This window comes from Fundulus heteroclitus, chromosome 4, assembly GCF_011125445.2.
Source record: "Fundulus heteroclitus isolate FHET01 chromosome 4, MU-UCD_Fhet_4.1, whole genome shotgun sequence".
Classification (NCBI taxonomy): Eukaryota; Metazoa; Chordata; class Actinopteri; order Cyprinodontiformes; family Fundulidae; genus Fundulus; species Fundulus heteroclitus.
This window is the reverse complement of record NC_046364.1, coordinates 30148730-30165899: the sequence shown is the minus strand read 5'-3', so window position 1 is coordinate 30165899 and position 17170 is coordinate 30148730. Positions and strand designations below refer to the sequence as shown.

Below are 17170 nucleotides of genomic sequence, written 5' to 3'. Positions count from 1 at the left end.
CGACCCACCCACTGGCTGACTCTGTGCAGCCCAGATTGTTGTGATTGCCTTGGCCGACGCGCTGGCAGGACCAATAACACCCACAGTCAGAGGCTGGCGCCCAACACACAAAGAGAAAAATGGAGTCAGATTATGAGCGGAAGTAGAGGGGAAAAAACTTTTGTTTTTCAGAAACACAGGGAAGAGATTTGCTGGTTTCTCTATTTGGATAATCTGTCTCTCAGAGACTATTAGAATAGAGAACTACATTGGTATTCTTTTGCAAAAAAGTAATTCTTTCTTTTCAGTTATTTTCTGCTTCTCCCTCTCTGTGTAGAACACTTAAACCAGTTTATCGTAACCACTTAAGAGGCCGTGGTGAAAACTGTTCATCACCGAGTAGAATGTGATCGTTCAGCTGAGCTAAAAATAGTATGAATAGGAGCACATTCTTCTCCTTAGACCTTATTCCACAACTGCAAACCTGCAAGACGTGGTCATCATACAATGATAGGTTGGGCAAGCAGTTGGAGAATCAGCCTGAAGGACCATGGTAACTCTGGGCAGGCTGCAGAGGCCCACAGCTCAGGTGGGAGAATTCATTGGACAGAACAACTATTGGTTCTCCACTTCACAAATGTGATCTTTGTGAAACAGTGGCAAGAAGAAAGCTGCTGTAGAAATAAAAAAAGATAAGAAGTCCCATCTGCCATTTGCCTCAGTGTCATCATGTACGTGATACAACAAATAAGGTGGAGAATGGAACATGCAATCTGAGCTAAAGTGGACTGGATTAGATCTAACCACACCCATGTTTTAGGATAACAGTCATATAACTCCAGTTAGAAATAATGACAAGACTAAAAAAGTGACTTCCACAAATGCTGCACATTGGATCGGACTGAGTTTGAGCTGAACTTGTGCAGAAAAAGTCATAAAATGTGTCTAGATCAGGGATGGGCAACTTCCATGATAAAGAGGGCCACATTTTTTCAGCACGACCATTGGAGGGCCACATGATCACGAACTTCAAATAATTGGATATGAAAGACGCTACAAATTATTCTCAATAAGAACAAATTTTAGATGAATTTATATCTGTATGTTTACTGCACCAACATATAACTATTTTCTGCATATAAATGCATTTTCATATGTCCTTAAGCAAAAGACAAACCGTTTGCTTTAAAAAAAAATAGCAAAAAAGGAATTTAAACTCCTCCACATCAATGCATTCAGGAGCATGGGACATTTCAAATTTACAAGGAAAGAGGCTTAAAACGGCACAGAACTTAACTCAAACAATAATGTGTCTATCCAGAAACTGTGTGGGCTTTCTTACAATACTGAATGCTCTATAATTGTATTTCTGTTACTTTTTGATTATGCACATCTGTTAGCTTTTTATTCTGAGTGTGATGCATTCACGAATGCATCACACTCAACGCGGTGCTGTGTAGATGCACGTCTGATCGTCCGCTTAAGACAAAGCTTTGCAGTTTCAAAACTCACGTCGGCTCTCACGGTTTGTTGTTGTGTGTAAATGACAAGAGACCAACAAATAAAAAACTTCCCCATGTCCGTACTTCTTCCCATTTTGTCTGAAAATTCTGACTTTCTCGGTCAAGTTTTCCCTTTATGGCCATGGCTCTTGACTTTCTTCCTCGCTGTTGCAAAGCGGCCCATGCCCTCTATTGTTTGGGTACGGCCCCCTATCGGTCAAAAGTATAATTACAAGGTTTTTTTTTTTAGTTTTTTTTTTTATCATTATTAAATTATTATTGATCTATTCGCGGGCCGCACTGAGTGATGACGAGGGCCGTGTGCGGCCCCCGGGCCACCAGTTGCCCATCCCTGGTCTAGATTTACTAATCTGGTGGAGATGTACTACAGAAAACGTGCAGCTGTATCTTCCACTGATATGTGGTTCTGCAAAGCGTTGACTATAGGGGCTGAATACAAATGCACTGTTCAAATGTTTATTTGTAAAAAAAAAAAAAATAAATAAAAAAAAATATCCATGCATCAATTTTTATCCACTTTACAGTTGTTAATTACTTTGTTCTGGTGTATCACTTGCAATCTCAAGATTTTGCAGCAAGGTTTGCAGTTGTTTGTAGAGAACAAATTCTGTAAAGGTTTAAGGGGTATGAATAATTTTGCAAGGCACTGTATAAGGAAAATACCAGTACAGGTTTCTTTTTAATGAGATGAAAGATTCTGAAAATATTTTTTTAAAACTATGCCCACCTTTCCTTCTACTTGATAGCTGTGCATTATTTTGCATTGATCAATATTTTTGGAAGGCACTGTGCCTTTTACGTGCGATTAAAAAAAATGTTTGAGGAAATTAAGAATTTAAAGAGATGAGGTCAAGTTTCCATACACTATACTTATAGGTAAGCTGTCTCACTGAGACGATTCAGTCGCTTGATTGTCTTCGCCAGGAGGACAAAGGAAAAAGAAACAGAAAAATCAAAGTCTTAACAGCAGTTTATTGATACCGTATTGGCTCCTCCAGTCACACTTTAAAAACCCAGTTCTTCTGTCTCTCATTAGTATTTTTGCACGCGCAGACACACACACACACACACACACACACACACACACACAGACAAACAAACAGTCTTTGAAGCCACGGAGTTTCTAATCAGACTGGGTCATGTTTTATTGTAAAGATCCAAGACAAACATACAAGCAACCAGATCCCTCACTCAGGATAAAGTTTCTAATCATGCACTATAAATTATTCAGCCCTGAAAAATCTGCCCTCCCTAAATGTTTATTGATGTACTACAGACAGTGTCAGGATATGGATACCATCAAAGTTCGGAAGGAGCCACGGGGTGAGGCGACGGGGTTGGCCCAGGGTCAGAACGCAGAACTATGGATACCCAATGCATCCGCTAAGGGGAAGAACCATAACCATGGTCTCAATCGATTGACTTTGAGAAGCAGAAACCTAAGAATAGGCACCATAACGAGAATAAATAAGATAAAACAACTCTAGGAGGAACTGACAGACAAACATACAGGAAGCTATGGATTTTCCAATTTATGTGCAATTTTTTGTGAACCTCAACACATATTTTAAATCAGCAGGATACATTATTTCCCTGAATGGTACTGAGCAAAAGGAAGATATGTTGAAAACATTTAGGTGGTTGAATTTTTACAATTTTGAATGTATTTTCAAACGACGGTAACACCAACACTTGGCACATTGACAGGGTGGAAAATGGTTATAGACTATGTTTACGCTGAAAATAGAATAGAAAAGAATTACACTTTATAGTCCATACAGTCCGTGGGGAAATTCAACTGCATCAGTAGCAAAGTAACAAATAGAAGCACATGGACAGACATATAAAATGAGGAATATTTTAATGATAAAAATAAGGCAGACATTGTACAGTAAGGTCAAATGGACAACGTAAGAGAAACCTGTTTTGAAAAATAGCATAAACAGATTCTAAGCAATGTGCAAGTGTAATAAGATATAGTACAGTATAAGTATAAAAACATATATCTGCAAAAACTATTTGCACAGATATCAAGAATAAAAAAGCTTTATTGTCATCATGTGTTACCATAAAAAAATTCTCGCTCAGAATGCACATAATTACACATAATAGTGACACAAGACATAATCCTTCCAGTTTTTTTTTCTTTTAAATCTTTTTTTTACCCAACGAAGAGTTGATTGCTCTGTCCAACAACACCACTCCCTGAGCTGCCTAAACGTACATATAGTCCTTAGCAGCTACAATACTGTGCAATTATTTAGTTGTAGAGTTGTGCAATTTACATGGGTGTCTAACAAGACAGTCCCTGATGTTAATCTATTTACGAGAAAATGGACCCATCCAATGAATGGCAGGAATGCTAACAGCCCCTATTGTTTGATGGGAGCCGTGATGATTATGAAGTCTACCCAGCTGCCGGGAGGAAGGAATGGTGCTAACGTTCCTTTGAGCATTTAGGATGCAACAGTCCTTCACTGAAGGAGTTCTCCAACTCTGCAAGAGCTTCATGTATGGGGTGGGAGATGTTACCCAAGAGCGATGTTTTCCCCCCCTAGAGTTCTTCTGTCGCCCACCACCTGCACTGTGTCGTGCATCCTAGGACAAAGCTGGACTTCCTAGTGAAATCATCAAGTTGTTTTCTCTCAATTCTCTAATTTGTTGCTCCAACAGAAAACACCGTAGAAGACGAGTGATTCCATCACATAGTGAAAAGAAACCTTCAAGACCACCACACTCTACTTGAAAAGACCTCAGTTTCCTCAGCAGGTAGAGTTTTCTCTGACTCGTCCTGTAATACATCAGTGCTGTGGCTCCAGTTCCGTTTATTGTGCAGGTATAAACCCAAATATTTGAAGGAGTCCACTATCTCAGTGTCAGATCTCTGGGTGTCCACTGCCCTGACACTGGGCAGTATAAATCTGCAATACATTTTGGAGCATGAGATAATACTACAGCAATTGCAGAGGAATTTATTTAATGGCTTTTGGGACAACTTTAACAGAGGTGCCAATAAATGCAGAAAGTGTTGTATTCAATCTAAATATATACAGTACTCTATAGCATGTGTTTTTATTTGCATTAAGTAGACAGGAAAAAGTGTCAGCTTAGCTTGTGAATGACAATTTTTAAGGATATGTGTCTGTAAGTCTAATCACTGAATATTTGTAGGTAGAAGGTTATTTTACTTTAAGACAGATTCTGGTATCAATGCCAGCTCATTTATGTCATTGGTTGATAATTAGTTATGTCGGGATGGCTGTTCACCCAGAAAGAACAATCATGTTTGCTTACAATGTTACAGAAGAATGAATCCACATACAAACTAATGGACGAGCTGTCATTGTGTGTAAATTATAGGTGATCTTATGATCCACTGGTTTACATGTTTGTGTCAATTCAGTAGATACCTTGTCTGCAAGTGTTGCTAAACATAAACCCTTTCTAGCTCACTAGATTTAGATCTAACTAAAATTAAAATAAAAATGTCCAGTTTCACTTATGTTCTTCAGTGGTCCAGGTGCAGTTGTTACCATTGTTGCTTTGCAGCAAAAGAAAAAAAAAGTCCTGTGTCCAGTTCTGGCCTGGGGGCTTTTTTGCGTGCAGTCTGCATGTTCTCCGATTTTGCTTTAAGTACTTTTGGCTTCCTCCCACCAGAGCCGGCCCAAGGCAGAAGTGAACTAGTAAGCTGCTTAGGGCAACCAAACCACCAGTGGCCTCCCATAAATGTTGTGTTAAAATGAATTTTAACACGGACTATAGCTCTAAAGTTTTTATATCCGTTTATAGAGATTGGTAATACTATTAAATTAGATTAAATAAATCAGATAGAACTGTTTCAGCAAAGATAAGTTACAAAAATGTATATAGTGGAAAATTTAAATTTAACATTTAAAGAAAATGGCATGTTTACATGTAAAGTTGCAAATAATCTTCATTGTTTGGTTTTTGTGTTAACATAGTTACGATCAAATACTATGAGTTTAATGTTTTATTTCTGCTTGAGCTCAGTTTGTTCACAAATACATCTCTGCTAACGATAACCGATCATTCATTATTGCTGTCCAGCTCAGCCAATTAAACTCGGCTCTAGCAGATTCCATCAAATCTGTATCAAAATGCTGTTAGTGGGGGTGATGTTCTTGACAGGAAGAGGGGTCCCAAATCTAATTTAGCTTAAGGCCTCATACAACCTTGAGGCAGCCCTGCCTCCCATCGTCCAAAAACACGTCTATTAGGTTAAATGGTCTTTCTAGGTTGCGCTTAGTGTGCATGGCGGTCTCTCCTTTGTTGTTCTCTGATGGACTGGCAATACATTCAGCTTGTACGCCACCCGCCACCCAATGATTGCTTGACATAGGTACGAAGCCCCCCACTCCACCCACAAACACCTGTTGATGTTATTATTCCCATTTAAAGTTCAAACAGACAAAGCTTCCGAATTCAGACATGCCAAAGCATCAGTTCTTAGGTGTTTTATCATTAGGATTGAATTGGAACGTATGTAATTGACTTTGAATCCCCTTACAAGATTAAATTGATTTGACTATATGCTATTTCAGAATTTATATGTCTGTATCAGTTGACTCTGTTTTGTAAAGCGCCTTAGGAAAATATTTGTTGGGAATCGGTATTATGTACATAAATAGAACTGCAGTGAAATGAAAATCGTACTCAAAATTTGTCAGTGGCATGAAAAATGTTGGACGTAACTGTAAAGTATGGGTATAAATGTAAGGTTAGAAACATAGCTATCGGGAGGAATTTATTGAATAAACTTTATGCCCAAAAACGTTCAAAAAACTCTAAACTCCACAGATGTAAAAAAAAAATTCTCTCTCTCCGAGTGTAAAAAAATACTAAAAAAAATGCGTTTAGAGTCTGCATTTTCATGAACTGTATTCCTCACTTACCCTCTAGGATTTAATGTCTAATATGGACACTGACCTCTCAACTCTGCAGCATTATCAGGCAAAAGAGCCTGGTGCGGGTATCTGAATGGTGTCCCTGTGTGATGCCTTATACGTTAAAGCAATCAGAGTTGGCATCACTCTCTCCCTCCATAGATGAGGTCTCGGTCAGTCATACAGTCAGCGGGCTGAAGACTGTATCTATCCCCACAAGAGCACTCTCACCCTCTCATCTAAATATTGCATAAATTACACGTGCTGGGTTGCCCCCACTGAGTTAAGCACCAGTGATAAGCACAGATGTCATGTTGCTCCTCTGCTCTGTTAAATTTAGCTCTGAGATGATAATATAATTTTCTTGCTTTTTAATGTCAAACAGCGGCAACAATATTTTCCATTTTCATCATCAATAAACTGATGTGTGGCTCTTAAATATTGTTTTATATGTTGTTAATTGGTCTCCATAAATAGTCCTGGGGTATGAGTGTGCTTTGGTTTCCGCTCTGTTTGTCTCGATGCTGCCCTCTGACTGGCATCCTGTCCACGGGGGTACCCAGCCCTTTTCTCTCAATGACTGCTGGAGACAGGTGACACTTCCCACACAATCCTACAACTGTGAGTTGGTATAGACAATGGATGGCTAGACAAATATACAAAATCTGAAACATCTTTTGTGAAAGTCTACATAAAACTTGTTTTTATTGTAACCACTGTCATTTAACTGTGACAGTATCATACGCTAGAAATCAGCCACGGTTAGGACAGGAGAATAATTCTCTCTCTTGTACTGCACCAGGAAGGCTAAAAGCCAAGGTTGAGAGCTAATAATTATCATCTAGTAGGTCTTGTGGAAACAGCAGCAGCATGCAGAAATCAACTAAGTTGATGATCAAAACGCATTAGATTTATTACCCTAAAGGAAGCTCTGCATTATGAAGTTTAATCCTCAAGATCTATATCAGTAATTGTGGTGCATTACTTTTCATTATTGCTGCAGCATCGATAATCCTGTTAATGCCAATCAGATAGGCGGGGGGAATCTGTGTCAAAGAGGGCAAGTGAAAGGAGAGGGAAAAAAATACTTTTGAATAATAGAAAGCAACTTCATCATATAAAACGGAGGGGGGGGGGGAATGTTAGACAGTCAAATTCCATGGATATTGAAAGTCTTTTAGGTAATGAATCGTGATGGTTACTTATTGTTTATGTAGGTTTTGTCATTCATGGATTTTAAATGATAAATCTCTTTCCTGCCAGTCATTCTGAGGGGATTGTCTTGTACAGATATTTATGAATACATAAGGATAAATTTTGACCCACTCTTGGGTGCAGAATTGTTTTAATTCAGGAACGTGGGAGGCTAATCAAGCATGAGCAACCTGTCTAAGGTGATGCCACAACATCCCAATCAGATATAAGTACAGACTTTGAATAGGCCACTAATAAAGCATTTAGTATTCGATGAGCTGTTTGTGGACTTACTGATGTGTATTAGATACATTTCATGCAGAAGTGGGCCTGAGCTTAAGGTAATGTGCTGATGACCGTACACTCTGTTTCAGGATTTTCTGCTGGAGAACAAAATTAATTGGTTCCATCCCTTAGGGCAGTGCTTCCCACATAGTGGGACGCACCCTCCAGAATGTGAGAGGCCTTCTAAATCATTCTAAAAGTGACAACAGCAAGTTAAGTTTACTCCAGGTACGAGTCTGGCTAAAAGCCATATATATATTGTTGTTAATATTATATAGTTAAAAAAGTGTGGCAATGTTGAAGCATTCTAGTTGTTGTATATGTTAGAGATTTTAAAAGCAACTGTGGGTAATCTCAGAATGACAGCTGTAAGGCATTAAAACGGTGAAAAAGGTGATATAGGTTATAAATGATGAAGGTCACATTTTTGACCCATTTTGTTGGGATGAGGGAGTGGCCTGAACTTTGTTCTCTCTCCAAACAGAAGACGTTTGAGAACCACTGAGTTAGGTCAACTAGCCCAGAAATAGAAAAAACAAGCAGCTCCAAACCATCATACTACCACCACCACATTTTACCAAAAGTATGAGTTTCTTTTTCTAAAATGCTGTTGTTTTTAAACAAGATGTTACATAATGCAAAAAGTAGTAAAAATTTCAGATTTTTCCATCTAAAGAGTCAAGAATCAAGAATCCTTTATTGTCAGAGTAGTTTTCCACAATAAAAAGGCTGCCGCTGCAGCACACCAACAATCTTGAACGACGGTACGTGTGATGCGGGGAAGGGTGTGGGGAGCGTACACGGTTGTGATTGACACTGCTAAGACATTCCCCCTGGCTCTGATTGGTTGTTTCTTCTTTGGAGCGGTGTATTTCTGCCAATGGCAGTAGGACAGCTGGGAGGAGTTGGAGGAGCTGCACATTTTCACAGTTTATCTGTCTCATATTCTACTGTCAAAACACAGTTTTAACAAATACAGTGGTGTGAAAAAGTATTTGCCCCCTTTTTTGATTTCTTATATTTTTGCACATCTGTCACACTAAAGTGTTTCAGAACATCAAGCTACTTTTAATATTAGTCAGAGGCAATACAAGTAAACACAAAATGCAGGTTTTAAATTAAGGTTTTTATCATTAAGGGAGGAAAAATGCAAACCTGCATGGTACAGTGTGAAAAAGCGACTGTCCCCTAAACTTAATAACTGGTTGGGCCACTCTTAGCAGCAACAACTGCAGTCAAGAATTTGTGATAGCTTGCAATGAGTCTTTTCCAGCGCTGTGGAGGAATGTAGGCCCACTCATCTTTGTAGAATTGCTGTAATTCAGCCACATTGGAGGGTTTTCAAGCATGAACTGCCTTTTTATGGTCATACCACAGCATCTCAATAGGATTCAGGTAAGGACTTTTACTAGGCCACTCCAAAGTCTTCGTTTTGTTTTTCTTCAGCCATCCAGAGGTGGACTTGCTGGTTGTCCTGCTTCAGAATCCATCCTCGTTTCAGCTTTAGGTCATGTACAGATTTGCTGGACGCTCTCCTTGATTTTTTGCTCAACAGCAGAATTCATGGTTCCATTTTTCACCATAAGTCTTCCAGGTCCTCCAGCAGCAAAATAGCCCCAGACCATCACACTACCCCCATATTTTATTGTTTGCTATAATGTTCTTTTTCTGAAATGCGGTGTTACATTTAAGCCAGGTGTGATCGGACACACAGTTTCCCAAAAGGGCCAAGTAGGTTTGGATTATTTTCCCATAATAATAAAATAATTTAAATACCGTATTTCGTGTTGACTTAAATTTATTAAATTTATTTGATTTCCTGAAGCACTTAACTGTGACAAACATGCAAAAAAAAAAAAAAAAAAAATCAGGAAGGAGGCAATCACTATTCACACCACTATGTGAAAAAAATCTGTTTTTACCTACTGCTGCTTAAAGTAATTTCTCCAAACTGAATGTTCTTATTCACAAAATTCCCCATTCTGTGATCTGTGCTTATAAGGTCTTGACTTTAATCATGTGTCATGTTTCTTACCTTGATTATAATAAATTTTGCTTTTAATAGGCAGGAACTCAGTTGGACTAACGTAAATAACTGTTATTCCCTTATGGTCTGACGCCAGGCATTTAAACTCACTTTCTAAGTTGCTTTTATCAATTTTTTCCCACCTACCAACTGCTCAGCCACCTTTCAGCCCAGAACCAAGATGCGAAATTAATGGAAAAATCCTGCATTATTTCAATCAGGCTTCATTAGCATCCTTCCTTTAAGACAGGACTAACACAAGAGACATAACTGAATGAGGTGAAGAAGCCTCAAAAGGGAGAAAGTTAACTTTCTCTTATTTTCTCTTTGTTTGCCTGAGGAAGGATGTTAGTAGATGAGAGAGGAAAACTCAGGCAATGCTTGAGCTCCTTCATCCTGCTTATTACAGCGCTGCCCTGACTCTCTGTCCTCAAGCCTTTCTCCACCTCACTATTTTAACTACACCTGTCATTTGCGGTCCAGTCATTTTACCTCAATGCTTGGCTTTTCTTTCCCCGCTTACAGGGACCGTTAACTGGGCCTGTCTGTCATGCTGGCTGGGGCTGGATCTCGGGCTGAGGCTGTGGGCAGATTTAGGCTCGGGTGAGTGGTGGGAACGGGGGACGAGCGAGGGTGGGAGTGATTATGAAGGGGAGGGATGTAATGAGCTTGCGGCGGTGAGGAGCTATAGGAACGATGCCTGCCTCTTGCCTCCGCTGAGATGCATCCGTCTTAACTGCAGCAGAGATGGACAAAGAAGAGGGAAGGGTACGAGGGGAGAAGTTGCAGCAACCCCAGAACAGATGAAGTCAATTTCGCATTTCTTTTGTCCTTATAGTTGTTTAAATGGTTCCGTCCGTCTCTCCAATTTACACTCCATTTCACTTCTGCTCCCCTTTTAATTCAGTCAGTGCATTTTTGTTGTATTTTATCCAAAAAAAAAATCTCCGAATGGAGGGAGTACTTTACATAATTTAATCCAGTTGACTGTCTGAGGACAAATGAGGTGCATTGTGTTTGTTTATTTCAGAATTACAGTGACTACAGCTACAAACAATAATGAGATACACAACACAGTGGTATATTCCGAGATTTGTGTAGTTCTGAGAGTACTATGCAAATATAATTGCTGTCTCCACGCTAAAGGATACAAGTAAATGTTGACATGAAATATGTAAGATTAAACTGTTTTTAAAGTAAACTGCTGATTTTTTATTACTCTGCCATGCAAAAAATCCACATCCCTTGATTTTATGACATAAATTATTTCCAAAATGTTGTACATATTTAAAATCTGAAAAGTTTGGCAAGCCTTTATATTCAATGCCCTTTACTCAGATAACAGTTGCTTTTATTCATCTAATTAGTAGAGCCCACATGTGTAATCCAATCTCAGTATAAACCCAGCTTTTCTGTGAAGGCCTCCGAGGTTTTTTTAGAGAACATTGGTGAAAAAAACAGCATGATGAAGAACAAGGAACACAGCCAACAGATCAAGTTGTGAAGAAGATTAAAGCAGAGTTAGGTCATCACTGCTCGATCAATCTTCTAAAACTTAAAACTGAAAACCTACATAAAGCAGGTTTAAAACGATGCTTTCGTGGGAAGGAAGACATCCAAAGCAGTCTGACGCTGAGTTGTTACCCGCTTGGTTAAATCAAGAATTGACACTAATCACATTTACGCTTCACTCACTCTGTTGTTACAACACCACACATCACCCTAAACACATACATCCCCACAGTGAAAATGACAAATGGAATTGACTTGTATAGCATATTTCTAGTCATATTTGCCATGTTTCTATCAAATCGTCACGCTAATTTTGAGCAAACCTTTAAAATGTTGCAAAAAAGAAAATGTGAATTAGGCATGTTTCCATCTACTGGTTTAGAGTGAATTACCCAGCTACACAAAGCGCAATTTCGTCAGCAGTTGACGTAACCCATGGCTGTAATTAACAGGAAGTAGAGTTTGCAGACTAACATTGATCACATAACTAAAAAAAAAATAGAGAGGTTTTCAGGAATGTGTTGCTATCTGGCAAGTTGCACCTGTCCTGTCATGTCAACTAGTATAGACGATGTTACTTGGAGTCCAGAGATGTTGAGGAAGAAATGCAGTTCTATATGTGTAATGGGAATATCCGAGAAGACACCTATAGCAGAAACAGCTGATCAGTCGTGTGTGGTAAATGTTCGCTACGTCAGAACTTATTTGGCAAACGAGTTTTTATTTCCTGTTTTGTGCATCAACTTTTTTTTACAAAAACACCTCAAGTGAGCATAAGAACTTTGTTGCGAAATTGAGGAACATTGATACGTGACAGCTGGAATTGAACTCACAACCTTCCAATAGCACGATGGTTAATATCCACCAAGCCACAGTCGCCCATGGCAGTGGCTGCAATCATGCTGTTAAGGTGCTTCTCTTGAGTGCTTCTTGAACTTAATACAAAGCAAACCTGGAAAGCACATATTAGTGACTGCACAAAACTTTAGACAAGGATGGAGGTTCACCTCAGGAGGACAAAGACCTTCAATATGCAGTCAGAGCTACAAGGAAGTGGTGTAGATTAAAGCATTTCCATGTATTTATAAGGCTTGGTCAAAATTATAATTTAAATGAATCCCACTGAGAATCCAAAGCGAGACTTGAAAGCACATTTTCACAGATGATTCCCATCCAGTCTGACTGAGCTTGCACTATTTTGCAAAGACAAATGGAGCAACATTTCAGCCTTTAGTCTGTGCCATTCTGCCAATAAAACTTAGTGGAGCCACTTTTTGCTGTCATTACACCTCTAAGCGTTAAATTAAGGGTTGTGAATTCAAATGCACAATCATGTTTTAGTTTTATTGTTTGTTTGTTTTTTTGGTAGTTCAGGAGTATAAATACTTGTGTAAGGAATCAGACATGCATGCCAAAAGTCACCAAAATGATTCGACAAATGATTAACAAAGATCCGTTAAAAAGAACAACAAATGTAGTCTATTTTTTTCAGAACAACGGAGTGTAAATACAAAATAGAACAAGTCTCTGTTGCCTGTGTAAATTATATACATTGTTTGACGTTCTTTCAAAATCCCATAAAGCGGTGTAAACACTAGTGTTCATTCCAAATGAAAGAAGCGTGTTACACACATTCAGAGCAACTATATAGAGAAAAAAGTAAAAGAATAAAACAGTTTTGCATTGACTAAAGTATACTATCATCCACTAGACGGAAAACACAGTAAAGAAAAGGAAAAAGTACAAGAAGAAAATGGAGAGGAGCACTCATTAGGTTTGAACCTTCCCTCAGCGCCTATGAGTGGATAAACAGAAAGCCAAGTGGCAATACATCTGTTACTTCACTGCCAGCTTCCTTGCTGGTGTTGCTTTATTATTTCATTAAGTGTAAATCCTGTCAGTGCCATTTTACCCCCAAATTCAGTCCAGTCCAACCACTCCACCCTCAGCAGGTTAAATTATAATTTAATTACCCAGCCTTAGCTGCATAAGCTGCTTGGGAGCACTGGCCTCCCAGAATAATTTGAAAAGATGGCGCCTACACTCATCTTTGTGTGCCTGATCCACTAGACCTGAGCCCCCTGGAGGCCCAGTTCAATATCCCATCTAATTATCTACCTCAAATCATGCACCTATTAAAGAGAAATATCAGTAATTAAGTTGGAAGGGAGGGAAAAAAAATCCTATTGTTCAGGAGTTTTTAATAGGACATTTTTCTCCCTAAGAGATTGGGTAGGCTGAGTGCCCTAAGGAGATGTTTCTTTAAGTTATTTCTGTAGCAGACTTTACTTTATCTGCAATGAGGTGGTGGTAGTCTACTGTATCAGTAACCACACTTTAACATCTTTTAATACTGGGGCTTATTCCCAGTGAGCTGTGCCTCCCACATGTATCTGAACAGCAAATTGTAACTCAAATTTGCTTTGAACGGATTTGGCCAAAAATGTACATTTCTTTCTTGCTCAGTGGGTCTTTCTAAATAATTACAATATTTAGATCTCGGGATTGAGTTATTTAGAAAATAATTCATATGCAGCTGCAGTTGTAGCTCATGTCTTGTACAAAAGCCACAAACTTCCCAAATAAAACTCCTCATCACATCCAAGTGTTAAAGAAACACGTGGTTTCTACATGGATCTTGATGGTGACGGAATCTAAAATAACAACGTTTTATCAAACGCTAAGATACCGCCATGACAGTAGTGTAAATCTGCACTGACATTCATTGAGAGGGACAATGACAACTATGTTTTACAGGGAAACAAAAAACAGGAGAAATATATTTTCATATGAACTCCCTTTGGCTGCATTTATTTGAATGTAAATACGACAGCCAGTACTTGTTTATTATTCTCTGTCATATGATCTCTCACCAAATATGAATCATTTATGAGCGAATTACATTTCAAAGAAAAAGTAAAATCACAAACTCCTATTGTACAGGATATCAAAAAAAAAAAAAAAAAAAACCTGGCATACAATTTTCTCTTCCTGTCTCAAAATTATATTATAATTCTCATTGCACTAATTTAAGCCAACAAAATTGGCAATTTTATTCAAAAGGAAAGCGTGATGTGAGACAGAGGGGGAATGCAATTGGATGAAATCAGGAATCTAATACAGTGTCTATTACTAGAGGAAACCCGAAAACTACTAATTTGCTATTCATGCCACTCTCATAAGATACCAACAGTTTAGGTTAACTCAACCACGTCAGAGGATAAAGCTCTGTTAAAAACCATCTACTGAATAAAAGCGCCCCTTTTAACACAGATTTTTTTTTTTCTTGAGAGACAAGGATAAGTAAATACAGAGGAGATAATGAATAGACTAGAAAATGAGTGCTACCGCTCTGCACTGTACAATCTTGGGGACAATTGCAGCATTTTGGATAAAATTGCTTGCAACCCCATCACCACCACACCTCATCTTACACACGCACACACACACACACATGCTCTCTCATCTCATCTTACCCCCTCTCCTCCTATAATCCTCTGGTAAAACCCTTTCTTTCCATGCGGACCCCCCAGCCAGAGGGACCCTGCCGAGGCAAATTAGGGAGGGGTGGAGGCTTTTGTTTTGCAGCGCTCTCTGAAAAAGAAAGAAAAAAAAAATCCAAATTATTTCTTGAGCTGGAGCAATTTGACATGCTGTGATAACTGCTCTGTCAGAAACTTCTTTGACATCTCTGAAAGAAGATTTTCTTCATCCAAACCAGGCGTTTACATAGAAAATAGTTGCAAGGGTGACAAAAAAAGGATGCTGAGACTCATTAAGGGGTTTAATTATGCATTATTTGTATCTGACTCCATTTATCGCTCGTACCTCTCAAAGAGGTGGTAGAATCAAACTAGTCCCATCAAAGGGAGCCTGAGCTTCTCAGTTTACTATGGAGCTGCACCCATCTTCCATTTGGAACAATCTGCCTTTTCACTTGTTCCCTTCCTTTGTACCTGTCCTTATTTTTGCACTTCCCAGAACAGTCTCTGCTCTTCTTTCTACCATTCTCCCCTTTGCATTGTCCTCCAAGCCTATAAAGTTGGTTTGTTGTCTTGCTGTACCACCCGGCCTTTTGTAAACATAACCCACTTGTGTTCTTTGAGAAGTGATGTTGTTCAACCAAAGCTCAAGTGCTACCTATAACCTTCTCAGCTGTTAACATTTGGAGCTACAGTTGGTGAACGTTGGCCATATAATCACCAAGTAAAAGCACATGCTCATTCAGATTTAGATAAGGAACGTAAAATTAGTTTTCTTTCTGGTAAAATCAAAAGTTAATTTTGGTGCACATAAAATCTATGTTGTTAAGCAATGTTTTCACTCAAAATTTCCATCCACACATCTGTCCATACTTCTTTCAATCCATCTACAAAGGGCACTAAAGCTTGTGTTCCAGTTACTGAGGGATCCCACTTCCCAGCCTCCCTCCAAATCTTTACTCCAGGGCAAAGATGTCAAACTCCAGTCCTTGAGAGCTGGTGTCCTGCATCTTTTGGATGTATCCCTGGTCCAACATACCAAAATCAAACAGAATAATTGCCTCATCAGCAGCCAAGTTCTACAGCATCCTGCTAATCACAATCATGTGTTGAAGCAGAGACTAATCTAAAACCTCACATTCATTAATTCTGCCTGTGAAACAGAGAAGCAGATCTTTAGTAAAAATTGCTGAAGGTGTCATGGGAGCTGGACTGTCTGATCCACTTGGGTGTTGTGTATCTGGAGAAGACTCGTGTCTATGTCCCTCAGGGTATTTTGTGAGGGATGTTGCAGGATCATTGGGTTCTCATTGCCCTGGACGGACACCACAGAGGCAGAGCCAGAACCATGCTGGAGGGACTATATACTGTACATATCCTATTTAACCCGGAGCAGGCTATGATCCCTGAGACTGAGGTGTGTAGTGTTGGTGGGAATAGAGATGTCCAGCTTTGCAGGATGGATGGATGGATGGATGGATGGATGGATGGATGGATGGATGGATGGATGGATGGATGGATGACATTTCAGGTTGCTTGAAAAGCTGAAACCTTCGTATGTGATAATCTCACTATTTATTCACTTCAAACTTTCACCGAACAAAACAAAATCGGTGATCAAAATGTTATTATCTGAAGTATCAGGTTTGTTATTATTGTTGTTAGGTCATGAAAGGTAGTGCTACTGGCAACATATTTAAAAGTCCTTTCTATAGTTCTGTTTCCTTTATATGTTTTGCATTACACATTTATATCTTGCATTTGTAAAATTGAATGAAATGAAATAAGAGTCAGCTTTGAAGAAGTAGTCCACTGTATTACCTTCTGCTAAAATGAGAACATCAAGCCCCTATTTTTTCTTTTTTTTCTTTTTTTACATTTTATTTATTTTAGTAAGTGGTGCAAAACCAGTGAACACTAACAGCCTTGAGATTCCAGGCAAGAATCTCCACATTTGAAAGATATATATAGTCCTTTAAGAAATAAAACCTTAGCGTTATTTGTTATACATTGTTTTCAATAAAGACCACAGCATCACTTGTCTGTCTGAAAACACTCAATGCTCAAATTAAATTGTGCCACTCAATGCATTTCCCTCCCTTTAAGATCAATGCGTTCTTACATTCTTCAACCCTGTCTGCCAATATCAATGAGGGAGAAATATCAATAAAGGCAGCTACATTTGTATCTGTATCATTTCAGCAGCAGGATCTATTCCTCTTCAGCTTTCTCCACTGTTTTCCCGCTAGCAGCTGCACAGCTCAT

General features: G+C 38.9%; 1 protein-coding gene across 3 annotated transcripts in view; it reads right to left on the bottom strand.

The window, feature by feature from the left end:
• zfhx3 (zinc finger homeobox 3) overlaps positions 1-17170 on the bottom strand; it is a 357317-nt gene that overhangs the window by 288780 nt on the left and 51367 nt on the right. For all 3 annotated transcript variants that reach the window (XM_036136359.1, XM_036136362.1, XM_036136360.1), the window contains exon 2: positions 14900-15017. The gene's annotated coding sequence lies outside the window, so the exon portion shown is untranslated. The remainder of the gene's footprint in view (positions 1-14899; positions 15018-17170) is intronic.